The sequence below is a fragment of the Macaca fascicularis genome, chromosome 9, assembly GCF_037993035.2.
Source record: "Macaca fascicularis isolate 582-1 chromosome 9, T2T-MFA8v1.1".
NCBI classification, from domain to species: Eukaryota; Metazoa; Chordata; class Mammalia; order Primates; family Cercopithecidae; genus Macaca; species Macaca fascicularis.
In genome coordinates this window covers 3816791-3836573 of record NC_088383.1, presented here as the reverse complement: position 1 = coordinate 3836573, position 19783 = coordinate 3816791, and positions in this window count along the sequence as shown.

Genomic DNA, 19783 nt, shown 5'->3' with positions numbered 1-19783 from the left:
GCACCCCCGCGGTCGGGCTCCCAGCCGCCACCCCCCGGCCCGCCCCCCTGGCTTCTGGGAGCCCCATCGCCGGGGGTGCAGGCACCCCCCGCGGTCGGGCTCCCAGCCGCCACCCCCCGGCCCGCCCCCCTGGCTTCTGGAGCCCCATCGCCGGGGGTGCAGGCACCCCCCGCGGTCGGGCTCCCAGCCGCCACCCCCGGCCCGCCCCCCTGGCTTCTGGGAGCCCCATCGCCGGGGGTGCAGGCACCCCCCGCGGTCGGGCTCCCAGCCGCCACCCCCGGCCCGCCCCCCTGGCTTCTGGGAGCCCCATCGCCGGGGGTGCAGGCACCCCCCGCGGTCGGGCTCCCAGCCGCCACCCCCGGCCCGCCCCCCTGGCTTCTGGGAGCCCCATCGCCGGGGGTGCAGGCACCCCCCGCGGTCGGGCTCCCAGCCGCCACCCCCGGCCCGCCCCCCTGGCTTCTGGGAGCCCCATCGCCGGGGGTGCAGGCACCCCCCGCGGTCGGGCTCCCAGCCGCCACCCCCGGCCCGCCCCCCTGGCTTCTGGGAGCCCCATCGCCGGGGGTGCAGGCACCCCCCGCGGTCGGGCTCCCAGCCGCCACCCCCGGCCCGCCCCCCTGGCTTCTGGGAGCCCCATCGCCGGGGGTGCAGGCACCCCCCGCGGTCGGGCTCCCAGCCGCCACCCCCGGCCCGCCCCCCTGGCTTCTGGGAGCCCCATCGCCGGGGGTGCAGGCACCCCCCGCGGTCGGGCTCCCAGCCGCCACCCCCGGCCCGCCCCCCTGGCTTCTGGGAGCCCCATCGCCGGGGGTGCAGGCACCCCCCCGCGGTCGGGCTCCCAGCCGCCACCCCCGCCCGCCCCCCTGGCTTCTGGGAGCCCCATCGCCGGGGGTGCAGGCACCCCCCGCGGTCGGGCTCCCCAGCCGCCACCCCCGGCCCGCCCCCCTGGCTTCTGGGAGCCCCATCGCCGGGGGTGCAGGCACCCCCCCGCGGTCGGGCTCCCAGCCGCCACCCCCGGCCCGCCCCCCTGGCTTCTGGGAGCCCCATCGCCGGGGGTGCAGGCACCCCCCGCGGTCGGGCTCCCAGCCGCCACCCCCGGCCCGCCCCCCTGGCTTCTGGGAGCCCCATCGCCGGGGGTGCAGGCACCCCCCGCGGTCGGGCTCCCAGCCGCCACCCCCGGCCCGCCCCCCTGCCTTCTGGGAGCCTTGTGGACTCACAGCCTCTTTTTGATATTGTCAGTAATATCATCTCCCCATCCGAATTTTTCAACTCCTTCTCACACGAGTGTACACCCCCAGTGTGCACACCCTCAGACGGAATAACCCCCTCTCTATTAGGAGTCACATCAGCCACTTCCTCCCTGAATATTCGGAACAATATCCCACCGTCGTTTCTACTGCCATTGACACTGATTGTCATATCCTCCTCTCCCAAGCAGAAGTTGGAAACTCTGTCATGGGGGGTGTACACCATCTGTCGTATAGAAATTAACATCGTCCTCTCCCGGGTGAACATCAGGAACAAGTCTATTAATCATTAATATTAATAATTATGTGAATATTAATAATAATTATTGATATTAATGATCACAATAAAGAGAGTAAAAATGAATACTGGTTTAAAAGGTTAACCATTTGTAATAATAATTATTAGTAATATCACTATTAATAATCATAAGATGATATTAGCAATTAATGAGACTTAAATCAATACCCAGTGATGCTGGGAATCAAATGATGATTACTATTAGGAACTAATATTATTTGATGACATTAATATTAATAATTAATTGAAAGCAGACATAATCATGTATTGAAAATCATTATCCATAATTAATAATGGTATCTTATGAATTTTTAGTATCATTGATAATTCTTAAAATCGATCATTGATGATTAATAATCATATTATTATTCCTAATTCCACAGGAAGTGTAAACCTACTTGTGATGCTGTTCTTAATATCCAGGGTCGGAAAGCAGGACTTTAGTTTTAATATCGCAGTAGGTGTACACTCACCACGTGACACTGATCCTAATATGAACGGGGGTAGAGTATCACATGACTCCAATTATAGCAATGGATGGATAGCTACGCGGTTCTATTGCTCCTAATATTCCCGGAAGAAGCCTTTGCTATTAGTCCGAATATGGCACTGAGGGGACAGCTTTTCTGAGATATAGTTCCTAGTATACGCAGTTGGAGAGGATGATAATAATTCGCAGGCTGTGTGCTCACGCCCAGTGATATTGTAATTACTATCCCGGGAGGGAGAGGATGATACTGCACTCTGTACAGCAGGAGGCGTACACCCAGTCTGGGATATTTTTCCTAATATCCATGGAGGGGACAGGCTGATATTACTCGCAATGTGGCACAGGCTGGACATTCACCCTATTTCATCCTTCTCAATATTCCAAAGCCGAGAGACAGATATTAATCTCAGTATCACAGACACTGGAAAACCCCTTGTGATACTCTTCCAAATATCCAGATCAGGTTGCAAGGAGCCACCCACGGAGGGCGCCCCTGGCTTCTGGGAGCCCCATCGCGGGGAGATCACAAACGCCCCCCGATCGGGCACACAGCCACCACCCCCGGCCCGCCACCCTGGCTTCTGGGAGCCCCATCGCCGGGGGTGCAGGCACGCCCCCCGGTCGGGCTCCCAGCCGCCACCCCCGGCCCGCCCCCCTGGCTTCTGGGAGCCCCATCGCCGGGGGTGCAGGCACGCCCCCCGGTCGGGCTCCCAGCCGCCACCCCCGGCCCGCCCCCTGGCTTCTGGGAGCCCCATCGCCGGGGGTGCAGGCACCCCCCGCGGTCGGGCTCCCAGCCGCCACCCCCGGCCCGCCCCCCTGGCTTCTGGGAGCCCCATCGCCGGGGGTGCAGGCACCCCCCGCGGTCGGGCTCCCAGCCGCCACCCCCCGGCCCGCCCCCCTGGCTTCTGGGAGCCCCATCGCCGGGGGTGCAGGCACCCCCCGCGGTCGGGCTCCCAGCCGCCACCCCCGGCCCGCCCCCCTGGCTTCTGGGAGCCCCATCGCCGGGGGTGCAGGCACCCCCCGCGGTCGGGCTCCCAGCCGCCACCCCCGGCCCGCCCCCCTGGCTTCTGGGAGCCCCATCGCCGGGGGTGCAGGCACCCCCCGCGGTCGGGCTCCCAGCCGCCACCCCGGCCCGCCCCCCTGGCTTCTGGGAGCCCCATCGCCGGGGGTGCAGGCACCCCCCCGCGGTCGGGCTCCCAGCCGCCACCCCCGGCCCGCCCCCCTGGCTTCTGGGAGCCCCATCGCCGGGGGTGCAGGCACCCCCGCGGTCGGGCTCCCAGCCGCCACCCCCGGCCGCCCCCCTGGCTTCTGGGGAGCCCCATCGCCGGGGGTGCAGGCACCCCCCGCGGTCGGGCTCCCAGCCGCCACCCCCGGCCCGCCCCCCTGGCTTCTGGGAGCCCCATCGCCGGGGGTGCAGGCACCCCCCGCGGTCGGGCTCCCAGCCGCCACCCCCGGCCCGCCCCCCTGGCTTCTGGGAGCCCCATCGCCGGGGGTGCAGGCACCCCCCGCGGTCGGGCTCCCAGCCGCCACCCCCGGCCCGCCCCCCTGGCTTCTGGGAGCCCCATCGCCGGGGGTGCAGGCACCCCCCGCGGTCGGGCTCCCAGCCGCCACCCCCGGCCCGCCCCCCTGGCTTCTGGGAGCCCCATCGCCGGGGGTGCAGGCACCCCCGCGGTCGGGCTCCCAGCCGCCACCCCCGGCCCGCCCCCCTGGCTTCTGGGAGCCCCATCGCCGGGGGTGCAGGCACCCCCCGCGGTCGGGCTCCCAGCCGCCACCCCCGGCCCGCCCCCCTGGCTTCTGGGAGCCCCATCGCCGGGGGTGCAGGCACCCCCCGCGGTCGGGCTCCCAGCCGCCACCCCCGGCCCGCCCCCCTGGCTTCTGGGAGCCCCATCGCCGGGGGTGCAGGCACCCCCCGCGGTCGGGCTCCCAGCCGCCACCCCCGGCCCGCCCCCCTGGCTTCTGGGAGCCCCATCGCCGGGGGTGCAGGCACCCCCCGCGGTCGGGCTCCCAGCCGCCACCCCCGGCCCGCCCCCCTGGCTTCTGGGAGCCCCATCGCCGGGGGTGCAGGCACCCCCCGCGGTCGGGCTCCCAGCCGCCACCCCCGGCCCGCCCCCCTGGCTTCTGGGAGCCCCATCGCCGGGGGTGCAGGCACCCCCCGCGGTCGGGCTCCCAGCCGCCACCCCCGGCCCGCCCCCCTGGCTTCTGGGAGCCCCATCGCCGGGGGTGCAGGCACCCCCCGCGGTCGGGCTCCCAGCCGCCACCCCCCGGCCCGCCCCCCTGGCTTCTGGGAGCCCCATCGCCGGGGGTGCAGGCACCCCCCGCGGTCGGGCTCCCAGCCGCCACCCCCGGCCCGCCCCCCTGGCTTCTGGGAGCCCCATCGCCGGGGGTGCAGGCACCCCCCGCGGTCGGGCTCCCAGCCGCCACCCCCCCGGCCCGCCCCCCTGGCTTCTGGGAGCCCCATCGCCGGGGGTGCAGGCACCCCCCGCGGTCGGGCTCCCAGCCGCCACCCCGGCCCGCCCCCCTGGCTTCTGGGAGCCCCATCGCCGGGGGTGCAGGCACCCCCCGCGGTCGGGCTCCCAGCCGCCACCCCCGGCCCGCCCCCCTGGCTTCTGGGAGCCCCATCGCCGGGGGTGCAGGCACCCCCCGCGATCGGGCTCCCAGCCGCCACCCCCGGCCCGCCCCCCTGGCTTCTGGGAGCCCCATCGCCGGGGGTGCAGGCACCCCCCGCGATCGGGCTCCCAGCCGCCACCCCCGGCCCGCCCCCCTGGCTTCTGGGAGCCCCATCGCCGGGGTGCAGGCACCCCCCGCGGTCGGGCTCCCAGCCGCCACCCCCGGCCCGCCCCCCTGGCTTCTGGGAGCCCCATCGCCGGGGGTGCAGGCACCCCCCCGCGGTCGGGCTCCCAGCCGCCACCCCCGGCCCGCCCCCCTGGCTTCTGGGAGCCCCATCGCCGGGGGTGCAGGCACCCCCCCGCGGTCGGGCTCCCAGCCGCCACCCCCCGGCCCGCCCCCCTGGCTTCTGGGAGCCCCATCGCCGGGGGTGCAGGCACCCCCCGCGGTCGGGCTCCCAGCCGCCACCCCCGGCCCGCCCCCCTGGCTTCTGGGAGCCCCATCGCCGGGGGTGCAGGCACCCCCCGCGGTCGGGCTCCCAGCCGCCACCCCCGGCCCGCCCCCCTGGCTTCTGGGAGCCCATCGCCGGGGTGCAGGCACCCCCCGCGGTCGGGCTCCCAGCCGCCACCCCCGGCCCGCCCCCCTGGCTTCTGGGAGCCCCATCGCCGGGGGTGCAGGCACCCCCCGCGGTCGGGCTCCCAGCCGCCACCCCCGGCCCGCCCCCCTGGCTTCTGGGAGCCCCATCGCCGGGGGTGCAGGCACCCCCCGCGGTCGGGCTCCCAGCCGCCACCCCCGGCCCGCCCCCTGGCTTCTGGGAGCCCCATCGCCGGGGGTGCAGGCACCCCCCGCGGTCGGGCTCCCAGCCGCCACCCCCGGCCCGCCCCCTGGCTTCTGGGAGCCCCATCGCCGGGGGTGCAGGCACCCCCCGCGGTCGGGCTCCCAGCCGCCACCCCCCGGCCCGCCCCCCTGGCTTCTGGGAGCCCCATCGCCGGGGGTGCAGGCACCCCCCGCGGTCGGGCTCCCAGCCGCCACCCCCCGGCCCGCCCCCCTGGCTTCTGGGAGCCCCATCGCCGGGGGTGCAGGCACCCCCCGCGATCGGGCTCCCAGCCGCCACCCCCGGCCCGCCCCCCTGGCTTCTGGGAGCCCCATCGCCGGGGGTGCAGGCACCCCCCGCGATCGGGCTCCCAGCCGCCACCCCCGGCCCGCCCCCCTGGCTTCTGGGAGCCCCATCGCCGGGGGTGCAGGCACCCCCCGCGATCGGGCTCCCAGCCGCCACCCCCGGCCCGCCCCCCTGGCTTCTGGGAGCCCCATCGCCGGGGGTGCAGGCACCCCCCGCGATCGGGCTCCCAGCCGCCACCCCCGGCCCGCCCCCCTGGCTTCTGGGAGCCCCATCGCCGGGGGTGCAGGCACCCCCCGCGATCGGGCTCCCAGCCGCCACCCCCGGCCCGCCCCCCTGGCTTCTGGGAGCCCCATCGCCGGGGGTGCAGGCACCCCCCGCGATCGGGCTCCCAGCCGCCACCCCCGGCCCGCCCCCCTGGCTTCTGGGAGCCCCATCGCCGGGGGTGCAGGCACCCCCCGCGATCGGGCTCCCAGCCGCCACCCCCCGGCCCGCCCCCCTGGCTTCTGGGAGCCCCATCGCCGGGGGTGCAGGCACCCCCCGCGATCGGGCTCCCAGCCGCCACCCCCGGCCCGCCCCCCTGGCTTCTGGGAGCCCCATCGCCGGGGGTGCAGGCACCCCCCGCGATCGGGCTCCCAGCCGCCACCCCCGGCCCGCCCCCCTGGCTTCTGGGAGCCCCATCGCCGGGGGTGCAGGCACCCCCCGCGATCGGGCTCCCAGCCGCCACCCCCGGCCCGCCCCCCTGGCTTCTGGGAGCCCCATCGCCGGGGGTGCAGGCACCCCCCGCGATCGGGCTCCCAGCCGCCACCCCCGGCCCGCCCCCCTGGCTTCTGGGAGCCCCATCGCCGGGGGTGCAGGCACCCCCCGCGGTCGGGCTCCCAGCCGCCACCCCCCGGCCCGCCCCCCTGGCTTCTGGGAGCCCCATCGCCGGGGGGGTGCAGGCACCCCCCGCGGTCGGGCTCCCAGCCGCCACCCCCGGCCCGCCCCCCTGGCTTCTGGGAGCCCCATCGCCGGGGGTGCAGGCACCCCCCGCGATCGGGCTCCCAGCCGCCACCCCCGGCCCGCCCCCCTGGCTTCTGGGAGCCCCATCGCCGGGGGTGCAGGCACCCCCCGCGATCGGGCTCCCAGCCGCCACCCCCGGCCCGCCCCCCTGGCTTCTGGGAGCCCCATCGCCGGGGGTGCAGGCACCCCCCGCGATCGGGCTCCCAGCCGCCACCCCCGGCCCGCCCCCCTGGCTTCTGGGAGCCCCATCGCCGGGGGTGCAGGCACCCCCCCGCGGTCGGGCTCCCAGCCGCCACCCCCGGCCCGCCCCCCTGGCTTCTGGGAGCCCCATCGCCGGGGGTGCAGGCACCCCCCGCGATCGGGCTCCCAGCCGCCACCCCCGGCCCGCCCCCCTGGCTTCTGGGAGCCCCATCGCCGGGGGTGCAGGCACCCCCCGCGATCGGGCTCCCAGCCGCCACCCCCGGCCCGCCCCCCTGGCTTCTGGGAGCCCCATCGCCGGGGGTGCAGGCACCCCCCGCGGTCGGGCTCCCAGCCGCCACCCCCGGCCCGCCCCCCTGGCTTCTGGGAGCCCCATCGCCGGGGGTGCAGGCACCCCCCGCGATCGGGCTCCCAGCCGCCACCCCCCGGCCCGCCCCCCTGGCTTCTGGGAGCCCCATCGCCGGGGGTGCAGGCACCCCCCGCGATCGGGCTCCCAGCCGCCACCCCCGGCCCGCCCCCCTGGCTTCTGGGAGCCCCATCGCCGGGGGTGCAGGCACCCCCCGCGATCGGGCTCCCAGCCGCCACCCCCGGCCCGCCCCCCTGGCTTCTGGGAGCCCCATCGCCGGGGGTGCAGGCACCCCCCGCGATCGGGCTCCCAGCCGCCACCCCCGGCCCGCCCCCCTGGCTTCTGGGAGCCCCATCGCCGGGGGTGCAGGCACCCCCCGCGATCGGGCTCCCAGCCGCCACCCCCGGCCCGCCCCCCTGGCTTCTGGGAGCCCCATCGCCGGGGGTGCAGGCACCCCCCGCGATCGGGCTCCCAGCCGCCACCCCCCGGCCCGCCCCCCTGGCTTCTGGGAGCCCCATCGCCGGGGGTGCAGGCACCCCCCGCGATCGGGCTCCCAGCCGCCACCCCCGGCCCGCCCCCCTGGCTTCTGGGAGCCCCATCGCCGGGGGTGCAGGCACCCCCGCGGTCGGGCTCCCAGCCGCCACCCCCGGCCCGCCCCCCGGCTTCTGGGAGCCCCATCGCCGGGGGTGCAGGCACCCCCCGCGATCGGGCTCCCAGCCGCCACCCCCGGCCCGCCCCCCTGGCTTCTGGGAGCCCCATCGCCGGGGGTGCAGGCACCCCCCGCGATCGGGCTCCCAGCCGCCACCCCCGGCCCGCCCCCCTGGCTTCTGGGAGCCCCATCGCCGGGGGTGCAGGCACCCCCCGCGATCGGGCTCCCAGCCGCCACCCCGGCCCGCCCCCCTGGCTTCTGGGAGCCCCATCGCCGGGGTGCAGGCACCCCCCGCGATCGGGCTCCCAGCCGCCACCCCCGGCCCGCCCCCCTGGCTTCTGGGAGCCCCATCGCCGGGGGTGCAGGCACGCCCCGCGATCGGGCTCCCAGCCGCCACCCCCGGCCCGCCCCCCTGGCTTCTGGGAGCCCCATCGCCGGGGGTGCAGGCACGCCCCCGCGGTCGGGCTCCCAGCCGCCACCCCCGGCCCGCCCCCCTGGCTTCTGGGAGCCCCATCGCCGGGGGTGCAGGCACGCCCCCGCGGTCGGGCTCCCAGCCGCCACCCCCGGCCCGCCCCCCTGGCTTCTGGGAGCCCCATCGCCGGGGGTGCAGGCACGCCCCCGCGGTCGGGCTCCCAGCCGCCACCCCCGGCCCGCCCCCCTGGCTTCTGGGAGCCCCATCGCCGGGGGTGCAGGCACGCCCCCGCGGTCGGGCTCCCAGCCGCCACCCCCGGCCCGCCCCCCTGGCTTCTGGGAGCCCCATCGCCGGGGGTGCAGGCACGCCCCCGCGGTCGGGCTCCCAGCCGCCACCCCCGGCCCGCCCCCCTGGCTTCTGGGAGCCCCATCGCCGGGGGTGCAGGCACGCCCCCGCGGTCGGGCTCCCAGCCGCCACCCCCGGCCCGCCCCCCTGGCTTCTGGGAGCCCCATCGCCGGGGGTGCAGGCACGCCCCCGCGGTCGGGCTCCCAGCCGCCACCCCCGGCCCGCCCCCCTGGCTTCTGGGAGCCCCATCGCCGGGGGTGCAGGCACGCCCCCGCGGTCGGGCTCCCAGCCGCCACCCCCGGCCCGCCCCCCTGGCTTCTGGGAGCCCCATCGCCGGGGGTGCAGGCACGCCCCCGCGGTCGGGCTCCCAGCCGCCACCCCCGGCCCGCCCCCCTGGCTTCTGGGAGCCCCATCGCCGGGGGTGCAGGCACGCCCCCGGCGAGTCGGGCTCCCAGCCGCCACCCCCGGCCCGCCCCCCTGGCTTCTGGGAGCCCCATCGCCGGGGGTGCAGGCACGCCCCCGCGGTCGGGCTCCCAGCCGCCACCCCCGGCCCGCCCCCCTGGCTTCTGGGAGCCCCATCGCCGGGGGTGCAGGCACGCCCCCGCGGTCGGGCTCCCAGCCGCCACCCCCGGCCCGCCCCCCTGGCTTCTGGGAGCCCCATCGCCGGGGGTGCAGGCACGCCCCCGCGGTCGGGCTCCCAGCCGCCACCCCCGGCCCGCCCCCCTGGCTTCTGGGAGCCCCATCGCCGGGGGTGCAGGCACGCCCCCGCGGTCGGGCTCCCAGCCGCCACCCCCGGCCCGCCCCCCTGGCTTCTGGGAGCCCCATCGCCGGGGGTGCAGGCACGCCCCCGCGGTCGGGCTCCCAGCCGCCACCCCCGGCCCGCCCCCCTGGCTTCTGGGAGCCCCATCGCCGGGGGTGCAGGCACGCCCCCGCGGTCGGGCTCCCAGCCGCCACCCCCGGCCCGCCCCCCTGGCTTCTGGGAGCCCCATCGCCGGGGGTGCAGGCACGCCCCCGCGGTCGGGCTCCCAGCCGCCACCCCCGGCCCGCCCCCCTGGCTTCTGGGAGCCCCATCGCCGGGGGTGCAGGCACGCCCCCGCGGTCGGGCTCCCAGCCGCCACCCCCGGCCCGCCCCCCTGGCTTCTGGGAGCCCCATCGCCGGGGGTGCAGGCACGCCCCCGCGGTCGGGCTCCCAGCCGCCACCCCCGGCCCGCCCCCCTGGCTTCTGGGAGCCCCATCGCCGGGGGTGCAGGCACGCCCCCGCGGTCGGGCTCCCAGCCGCCACCCCCCGGCCCGCCCCCCTGGCTTCTGGGAGCCCCATCGCCGGGGGTGCAGGCACGCCCCCGCGGTCGGGCTCCCAGCCGCCACCCCCGGCCCGCCCCCCTGGCTTCTGGGAGCCCCATCGCCGGGGGTGCAGGCACCCCCCGCGATCGGGCTCCCAGCCGCCACCCCCGGCCCGCCCCCCTGGCTTCTGGGAGCCCCATCGCCGGGGGTGCAGGCACCCCCCGCGATCGGGCTCCCAGCCGCCACCCCCGGCCCGCCCCCCTGGCTTCTGGGAGCCCCATCGCCGGGGGTGCAGGCACCCCCCGCGATCGGGCTCCCAGCCGCCACCCCCCGGCCCGCCCCCCTGGCTTCTGGGAGCCCCATCGCCGGGGGTGCAGGCACCCCCCGCGATCGGGCTCCCAGCCGCCACCCCCGGCCCGCCCCCCTGGCTTCTGGGAGCCCCATCGCCGGGGGTGCAGGCACCCCCCGCGATCGGGCTCCCAGCCGCCACCCCCGGCCCGCCCCCCTGGCTTCTGGGAGCCCCATCGCCGGGGGTGCAGGCACCCCCCGCGGTCGGGCTCCCAGCCGCCACCCCCGGCCCGCCCCCCTGGCTTCTGGGAGCCCCATCGCCGGGGGTGCAGGCACCCCCCGCGGTCGGGCTCCCAGCCGCCACCCCCGGCCCGCCCCCCTGGCTTCTGGGAGCCCCATCGCCGGGGGTGCAGGCACGCCCCCGCGGTCGGGCTCCCAGCCGCCACCCCCGGCCCGCCCCCCTGGCTTCTGGGAGCCCCATCGCCGGGGGTGCAGGCACGCCCCCGCGGTCGGGCTCCCAGCCGCCACCCCCGGCCCGCCCCCCTGGCTTCTGGGAGCCCCATCGCCGGGGGTGCAGGCACGCCCCCGCGGTCGGGCTCCCAGCCGCCACCCCCGGCCCGCCCCCCTGGCTTCTGGGAGCCCCATCGCCGGGGGTGCAGGCACGCCCCCGCGGTCGGGCTCCCAGCCGCCACCCCCGGCCCGCCCCCCTGGCTTCTGGGAGCCCCATCGCCGGGGGTGCAGGCACCCCCCGCGATCGGGCTCCCAGCCGCCACCCCCGGCCCGCCCCCCTGCCTTCTGGGAGCCTTGTGGACTCACAGCCTCTTTTTGATATTGTCAGTAATATCATCTCCCCATCCGAATTTTTCAACTCCTTCTCACACGAGTGTACACCCCCAGTGTGCACACCCTCAGACGGAATAACCCCCTCTCTATTAGGAGTCACATCAGCCACTTCCTCCCTGAATATTCGGAACAATATCCCACCGTCGTTTCTACTGCCATTGACACTGATTGTCATATCCTCCTCTCCCAAGCAGAAGTTGGAAACTCTGTCATGGGGGTGTACACCATCTGTCGTATAGAAATTAACATCGTCCTCTCCCGGGTGAACATCAGGAACAAGTCTATTAATCATTAATATTAATAATTATGTGAATATTAATAATAATTATTGATATTAATGATCACAATAAAGAGAGTAAAAATGAATACTGGTTTAAAAGGTTAACCATTTGTAATAATAATTATTAGTAATATCACTATTAATAATCATAAGATGATATTAGCAATTAATGAGACTTAAATCAATACCCAGTGATGCTGGGAATCAAATGATGATTACTATTAGGAACTAATATTATTTGATGACATTAATATTAATAATTAATTGAAAGCAGACATAATCATGTATTGAAAATCATTATCCATAATTAATAATGGTATCTTATGAATTTTTAGTATCATTGATAATTCTTAAAATCGATCATTGATGATTAATAATCATATTATTATTCCTAATTCCACAGGAAGTGTAAACCTACTTGTGATGCTGTTCTTAATATCCAGGGTCGGAAAGCAGGACTTTAGTTTTAATATCGCAGTAGGTGTACACTCACCACGTGACACTGATCCTAATATGAACGGGGGTAGAGTATCACATGACTCCAATTATAGCAATGGATGGATAGCTACGCGGTTCTATTGCTCCTAATATTCCCGGAAGAAGCCTTTGCTATTAGTCCGAATATGGCACTGAGGGGACAGCTTTTCTGAGATATAGTTCCTAGTATACGCAGTTGGAGAGGATGATAATAATTCGCAGGCTGTGTGCTCACGCCCAGTGATATTGTAATTACTATCCCGGGAGGGAGAGGATGATACTGCACTCTGTACAGCAGGAGGCGTACACCCAGTCTGGGATATTTTTCCTAATATCCATGGAGGGGACAGGCTGATATTACTCGCAATGTGGCACAGGCTGGACATTCACCCTATTTCATCCTTCTCAATATTCCAAAGCCGAGAGACAGATATTAATCTCAGTATCACAGACACTGGAAAACCCCTTGTGATACTCTTCCAAATATCCAGATCAGGTTGCAAGGAGCCACCCACGGAGGGCGCCCCTGGCTTCTGGGAGCCCCATCGCGGGGAGATCAGACACGCCCCCGATCGGGCACACAGCCACCACCCCCGGCCCGCCCCCCTGGCTTCTGGGAGCCCCATCGCCGTGGGTGCAGGCACGCCCCCCGATCGGGCTCCCAGCCGCCACCCGCCGGCCCGCCCCCCTGGCTTCTGGGAGCCCCATCGCCGGGGGTGCAGGCACACCCCCGGTCGGGCTCCCAGCCGCCACCCCCGGCCCGCCCCCCTGGCTTCTGGGAGCCCCATCGCCGGGGGTGCAGGCACCCCCCGCGATCGGGCTCCCAGCCGCCACCCCCGGCCCGCCCCCCTGGCTTCTGGGAGCCCCATCGCCGGGGGTGCAGGCACCCCCCGCGATCGGGCTCCCAGCCGCCACCCCCGGCCCGCCCCCCTGGCTTCTGGGAGCCCCATCGCCGGGGGTGCAGGCACCCCCCGCGATCGGGCTCCCAGCCGCCACCCCCGGCCCGCCCCCCTGGCTTCTGGGAGCCCCATCGCCGGGGGTGCAGGCACCCCCCGCGATCGGGCTCCCAGCCGCCACCCCCGGCCCGCCCCCCTGGCTTCTGGGAGCCCCATCGCCGGGGGTGCAGGCACCCCCCGCGATCGGGCTCCCAGCCGCCACCCCCGGCCCGCCCCCCTGGCTTCTGGGAGCCCCATCGCCGGGGGTGCAGGCACCCCCCGCGATCGGGCTCCCAGCCGCCACCCCCGGCCCGCCCCCCTGGCTTCTGGGAGCCCCATCGCCGGGGGTGCAGGCACCCCCCGCGATCGGGCTCCCAGCCGCCACCCCCGGCCCGCCCCCCTGGCTTCTGGGAGCCCCATCGCCGGGGGTGCAGGCACCCCCCGCGATCGGGCTCCCAGCCGCCACCCCCGGCCCGCCCCCCTGGCTTCTGGGAGCCCCATCGCCGGGGGTGCAGGCACCCCCCGCGATCGGGCTCCCAGCCGCCACCCCCCGGCCCGCCCCCCTGGCTTCTGGGAGCCCCATCGCCGGGGGTGCAGGCACCCCCCGCGATCGGGCTCCCAGCCGCCACCCCCGGCCCGCCCCCCTGGCTTCTGGGAGCCCCATCGCCGGGGGTGCAGGCACCCCCCGCGATCGGGCTCCCAGCCGCCACCCCCGGCCCGCCCCCCCTGGCTTCTGGGAGCCCCATCGCCGGGGGTGCAGGCACCCCCCGCGATCGGGCTCCCAGCCGCCACCCCCGGCCCGCCCCCCTGGCTTCTGGGAGCCCCATCGCCGGGGGTGCAGGCACCCCCCGCGATCGGGCTCCCAGCCGCCACCCCCCGGCCCGCCCCCCTGGCTTCTGGGAGCCCCATCGCCGGGGGTGCAGGCACCCCCCGCGATCGGGCTCCCAGCCGCCACCCCCGGCCCGCCCCCCTGGCTTCTGGGAGCCCCATCGCCGGGGGTGCAGGCACCCCCCGCGATCGGGCTCCCAGCCGCCACCCCCGGCCCGCCCCCCTGGCTTCTGGGAGCCCCATCGCCGGGGGTGCAGGCACCCCCCGCGATCGGGCTCCCAGCCGCCACCCCCCGGCCCGCCCCCCTGCCTTCTGGGAGCCTTGTGGACTCACAGCCTCTTTTTGATATTGTCAGTAATATCATCTCCCCATCCGAATTTTTCAACTCCTTCTGACACGAGTGTACACCCCCAGTGTGTACACCCTCAGACGGAATAACCCCCTCTCTATTAGGAGTCACATCAGCCACTTCCTCCCTGAATATTCGGAACAATATCCCACCGTCGTTTCTACTGCCATTGACACTGATTGTCATATCCTCCTCTCCCAAGCAGAAGTTGGAAACTCTGTCATGGGGGGTGTACACCATCTGTCGTATAGAAATTAACATCGTCCTCTCCCGGGTGAACATCAGGAACAAGTCTATTAATCATTAATATTAATAATTATGTGAATATTAATAATAATTATTGATATTAATGATCACAATAAAGAGAGTAAAAATGAATACTGGTTTAAAAGGTTAACCATTTGTAATAATAATTATTAGTAATATCACTATTAATAATCATAAGATGATATTAGCAATTAATGAGACTTAAATCAATACCCAGTGATGCTGGGAATCAAATGATGATTACTATTAGGAACTAATATTATTTGATGACATTAATATTAATAATTAATTGAAAGCAGACATAATCATGTATTGAAAATCATTATCCATAATTAATAATGGTATCTTATGAATTTTTAGTATCATTGATAATTCTTAAAATCGATCATTGATGATTAATAATCATATTATTATTCCTAATTCCACAGGAAGTGTAAACCTACTTGTGATGCTGTTCTTAATATCCAGGGTCGGAAAGCAGGACTTTAGTTTTAATATCGCAGTAGGTGTACACTCACCACGTGACACTGATCCTAATATGAACGGGGGTAGAGTATCACATGACTCCAATTATAGCAATGGATGGATAGCTACGCGGTTCTATTGCTCCTAATATTCCCGGAAGAAGCCTTTGCTATTAGTCCGAATATGGCACTGAGGGGACAGCTTTTCTGAGATATAGTTCCTAGTACACGGAGTTGGAGAGGATGATAATAATTCGCAGGCTGTGTGCTCACGCCCAGTGATATTGTAATTACTATCCCGGGAGGGAGAGGATGATACTGCACTCTGTACAGCAGGAGGCGTACACCCAGTCTGGGATATTTTTCCTAATATCCATGGAGGGGACAGGCTGATATTACTCGCAATGTGGCACAGGCTGGACATTCACCCTATTTCATCCTTCTCAATATTCCAAAGCCGAGAGACAGATATTAATCTCAGTATCACAGACACTGGAAAACCCCTTGTGATACTCTTCAAATATCCAGATCAGGTTGCAAGGAGCCACCCACGGAGGGCGCCCCTGGCTTCTGGGAGCCCCATCGCGGGGAGATCAGACACGCCCCCCGATCGGGCACACAGCCACCACCCCCGGCCCGCCCCCCTGGCTTCTGGGAGCCCCATCGCCGGGGGTGCAGGCACGCCCCCCGATCGGGCTCCCAGCCGCCACCCCCGGCCCGCCCCCCTGGCTTCTGGGAGCCCCATCGCCGGGGGTGCAGGCACCCCCCGCGATCGGGCTCCCAGCCGCCACCCCCCGGCCCGCCCCCCTGGCTTCTGGGAGCCCCATCGCCGGGGGTGCAGGCACCCCCCGCGATCGGGCTCCCAGCCGCCACCCCCGGCCCGCCCCCCTGGCTTCTGGGAGCCCCATCGCCGGGGGTGCAGGCACCCCCCGCGATCGGGCTCCCAGCCGCCACCCCCGGCCCGCCCCCCTGGCTTCTGGGAGCCCCATCGCCGGTGGTGCAGGCACCCCCCCGCGATCGGGCTCCCAGCCGCCACCCCCGGCCCGCCCCCCTGGCTTCTGGGAGCCCCATCGCCGGGGGTGCAGGCACCCCCCGCGATCGGGCTCCCAGCCGCCACCCCCGGCCCGCCCCCCTGGCTTCTGGGAGCCCCATCGCCGGGGGTGCAGGCACCCCCCGCGATCGGGCTCCCAGCCGCCACCCCCGGCCCGCCCCCCTGGCTTCTGGGAGCCCCATCGCCGGGGGTGCAGGCACCCCCCGCGATCGGGCTCCCAGCCGCCACCCCCGGCCCGCCCCCCTGGCTTCTGGGAGCCCCATCGCCGGGGGTGCAGGCACCCCCCGCGATCGGGCTCCCAGCCGCCACCCCCCGGCCCGCCCCCCTGGCTTCTGGGAGCCCCATCGCCGGGGGTGCAGGCACCCCCCGCGATCGGGCTCCCAGCCGCCACCCCCGGCCCGCCCCCCTGGCTTCTGGGAGCCCCATCGCCGGGGGTGCAGGCACCCCCCGCGATCGGGCTCCCAGCCGCCACCCCCGGCCCGCCCCCCTGGCTTCTGGGAGCCCCATCGCCGGGGGTGCAGGCACCCCCCGCGATCGGGCTCCCAGCCGCCACCCCCGGCCCGCCCCCCTGGCTTCTGGGAGCCCCATCGCCGGGGGTGCAGGCACCCCCCGCGATCGGGCTCCCAGCCGCCACCCCCGGCCCGCCCCCCTGGCTTCTGGGAGCCCCATCGCCGGGGGTGCAGGCACCCCCCGCGATCGGGCTCCCAGCCGCCACCCCCGGCCCGCCCCCCTGCCTTCTGGGAGCCTTGTGGACTCACAGCCTCTTTTTGATATTGTCAGTAATATCATCTCCCCATCCGAATTTTTCAACTCCTTCTGACACGAGTGTACACCCCCAGTGTGTACACCCTCAGACGGAATAACCCCCTCTCTATTAGGAGTCACATCAGCCACTTCCTCCCTGAATATTCGGAACAATATCCCACCGTCGTTTCTACTGCCATTGACACTGATTGTCATATCCTCCTCTCCCAAGCAGAAGTTGGAAACTCTGTCATGGGGGGTGTACACCATCTGTCGTATAGAAATTAACATCGTCCTCTCCCGGGTGAACATCAGGAACAAGTCTATTAATCATTAATATTAATAATTATGTGAATATTAATAATAATTATTGATATTAATGATCACAATAAAGAGAGTAAAAATGAATACTGGTTTAAAAGGTTAACCATTTGTAATAATAATTATTAGTAATATCACTATTAATAATCATAAGATGATATTAGCAATTAATGAGACTTAAATCAATACCCAGTGATGCTGGGAATCAAATGATGATTACTATTAGGAACTAATATTATTTGATGACATTAATATTAATAATTAATTGAAAGCAGACATAATCATGTATTGAAAATCATTATCCATAATTAATAATGGTATCTTATGAATTTTTAGTATCATTGATAATTCTTAAAATCGATCATTGATGATTAATAATCATATTATTATTCCTAATTCCACAGGAAGTGTAAACCTACTTGTGATGCTGTTCTTAATATCCAGGGTCGGAAAGCAGGACTTTAGTTTTAATATCGCAGTAGGTGTACACTCACCACGTGACACTGATCCTAATATGAACGGGGTAGAGTATCACATGACTCCAATTATAGCAATGGATGGATAGCTACGCGGTTCTATTGCTCCTAATATTCCCGGAAGAAGCCTTTGCTATTAGTCCGAATATGGCACTGAGGGGACAGCTTTTCTGAGATATAGTTCCTAGTATACGGAGTTGGAGAGGATGATAATAATTCGCAGGCTGTGTGCTCACGCCCAGTGATATTGTAATTACTATCCCGGGAGGGAGAGGATGATACTGCACTCTGTACAGCAGGAGGCGTACACCCAGTCTGGGATATTTTTCCTAATATCCATGGAGGGGACAGGCTGATATTACTCGCAATGTGGCACAGGCTGGACATTCACCCTATTTCATCCTTCTCAATATTCCAAAGCCGAGAGACAGATATTAATCTCAGTATCACAGACACTGGAAAACCCCTTGTGATACTCTTCCAAATATCCAGATCAGGTTGCAAGGAGCCACCCACGGAGGGCGCCCCTGGCTTCTGGGAGCCCCATCGCGGGGAGATCAGACACGCCCCCGGATCGGGCACACAGCCACCACCCCCGGCCCGCCCCCCTGGCTTCTGGGAGCCCCATCGCCGTGGGTGCAGGCACGCCCCCCGATCGGGCTCCCAGCCGCCACCCCCGGCCCGCCCCCCTGGCTTCTGGGAGCCCCATCGCCGGGGGTGCAGGCGCCCCCCGCGATCGGGCTCCCAGCCGCCACCCCCGGCCCGCCCCCCTGGCTTCTGGGAGCCCCATCGCCGGGGGTGCAGGCGCCCCCCGCGATCGGGCTCCCAGCCGCCACCCCCGGCCCGCCCCCCTGGCTTCTGGGAGCCCCATCGCCGGGGGTGCAGGCGCCCCCCGCGATCGGGCTCCCAGCCGCCACCCCCGGCCCGCCCCCCTGGCTTCTGGGAGCCCCATCGCCGGGGGTGCAGGCGCCCCCCGCGATCGGGCTCCCAGCCGCCACCCCCGGCCCGCCCCCCTGGCTTCTGGGAGCCCCATCGCCGGGGGTGCAGGCGCCCCCCGCGATCGGGCTCCCAGCCGCCACCCCCGGCCCGCCCCCCTGGCTTCTGGGAGCCCCATCGCCGGGGGTGCAGGCGCCCCCCGCGATCGGGCTCCCAGCCGCCACCCCCGGCCCGCCCCCCTGGCTTCTGGGAGCCCCATCGCCGGGGGTGCAGGCGCCCCCCGCGATCGGGCTCCCAGCCGCCACCCCCGGCCCGCCCCCCTGGCTTCTGGGAGCCCCATCGCCGGGGGTGCAGGCGCCCCCCGCGATCGGGCTCCCAGCCGCCACCCCCGGCCCGCCCCCCTGGCTTCTGGGAGCCCCATCGCCGGGGGTGCAGGCGCCCCCCGCGATCGGGCTCCCAGCCGCCACCCCCGGCCCGCCCCCCTGGCTTCTGGGAGCCCCATCGCCGGGGGTGCAGGCGCCCCCCGCGATCGGGCTCCCAGCCGCCACCCCCGGCCCGCCCCCCTGGCTTCTGGGAGCCCCATCGCCGGGGGTGCAGGCGCCCCCCGCGATCGGGCTCCCAGCCGCCACCCCCGGCCCGCCCCCCTGGCTTCTGGGAGCCCCATCGCCGGGGGTGCAGGCGCCCCCCGCGATCGGGCTCCCAGCCGCCACCCCCGGCCCGCCCCCCTGGCTTCTGGGAGCCCCATCGCCGGGGGTGCAGGCGCCCCCCGCGATCGGGCTCCCAGCCGCCACCCCCGGCCCGCCCCCCTGGCTTCTGGGAGCCCCATCGCCGGGGGTGCAGGCGCCCCCCGCGATCGGGCTCCCAGCCGCCACCCCCGGCCCGCCCCCCTGGCTTCTGGGAGCCCCATCGCCGGGGGTGCAGGCGCCCCCCGCGATCGGGCTCCCAGCCGCCACCCCCGGCCCGCCCCCCTGGCTTCTGGGAGCCCCATCGCCGGGGGTGCAGGCGCCCCCCGCGATCGGGCTCCCAGCCGCCACCCCCCGGCCCGCCCCCCTGGCTTCTGGGAGCCCCATCGCCGGGGGTGCAGGCGCCCCCCGCGATCGGGCTCCCAGCCGCCACCCCCGGCCCGCCCCCCTGGCTTCTGGGAGCCCCATCGCCGGGGGTGCAGGCGCCCCCCGCGATCGGGCTCCCAGCCGCCACCCCCCGGCCCGCCCCCCTGGCTTCTGGGAGCCCCATCGCCGGGGGTGCAGGCGCCCCCCGCGATCGGGCTCCCAGCCGCCACCCCCGGCCCGCCCCCCTGGCTTCTGGGAGCCCCATCGCCGGGGGTGCAGGCGCCCCCCGCGATCGGGCTCCCAGCCGCCACCCCCGGCCCGCCCCCCTGGCTTCTGGGAGCCCCATCGCCGGGGGTGCAGGCGCCCCCCGCGATCGGGCTCCCAGCCGCCACCCCCGGCCCGCCCCCCTGGCTTCTGGGAGCCCCATCGCCGGGGGTGCAGGCGCCCCCCGCGATCGGGCTCCCAGCCGCCACCCCCGGCCCGCCCCCCTGG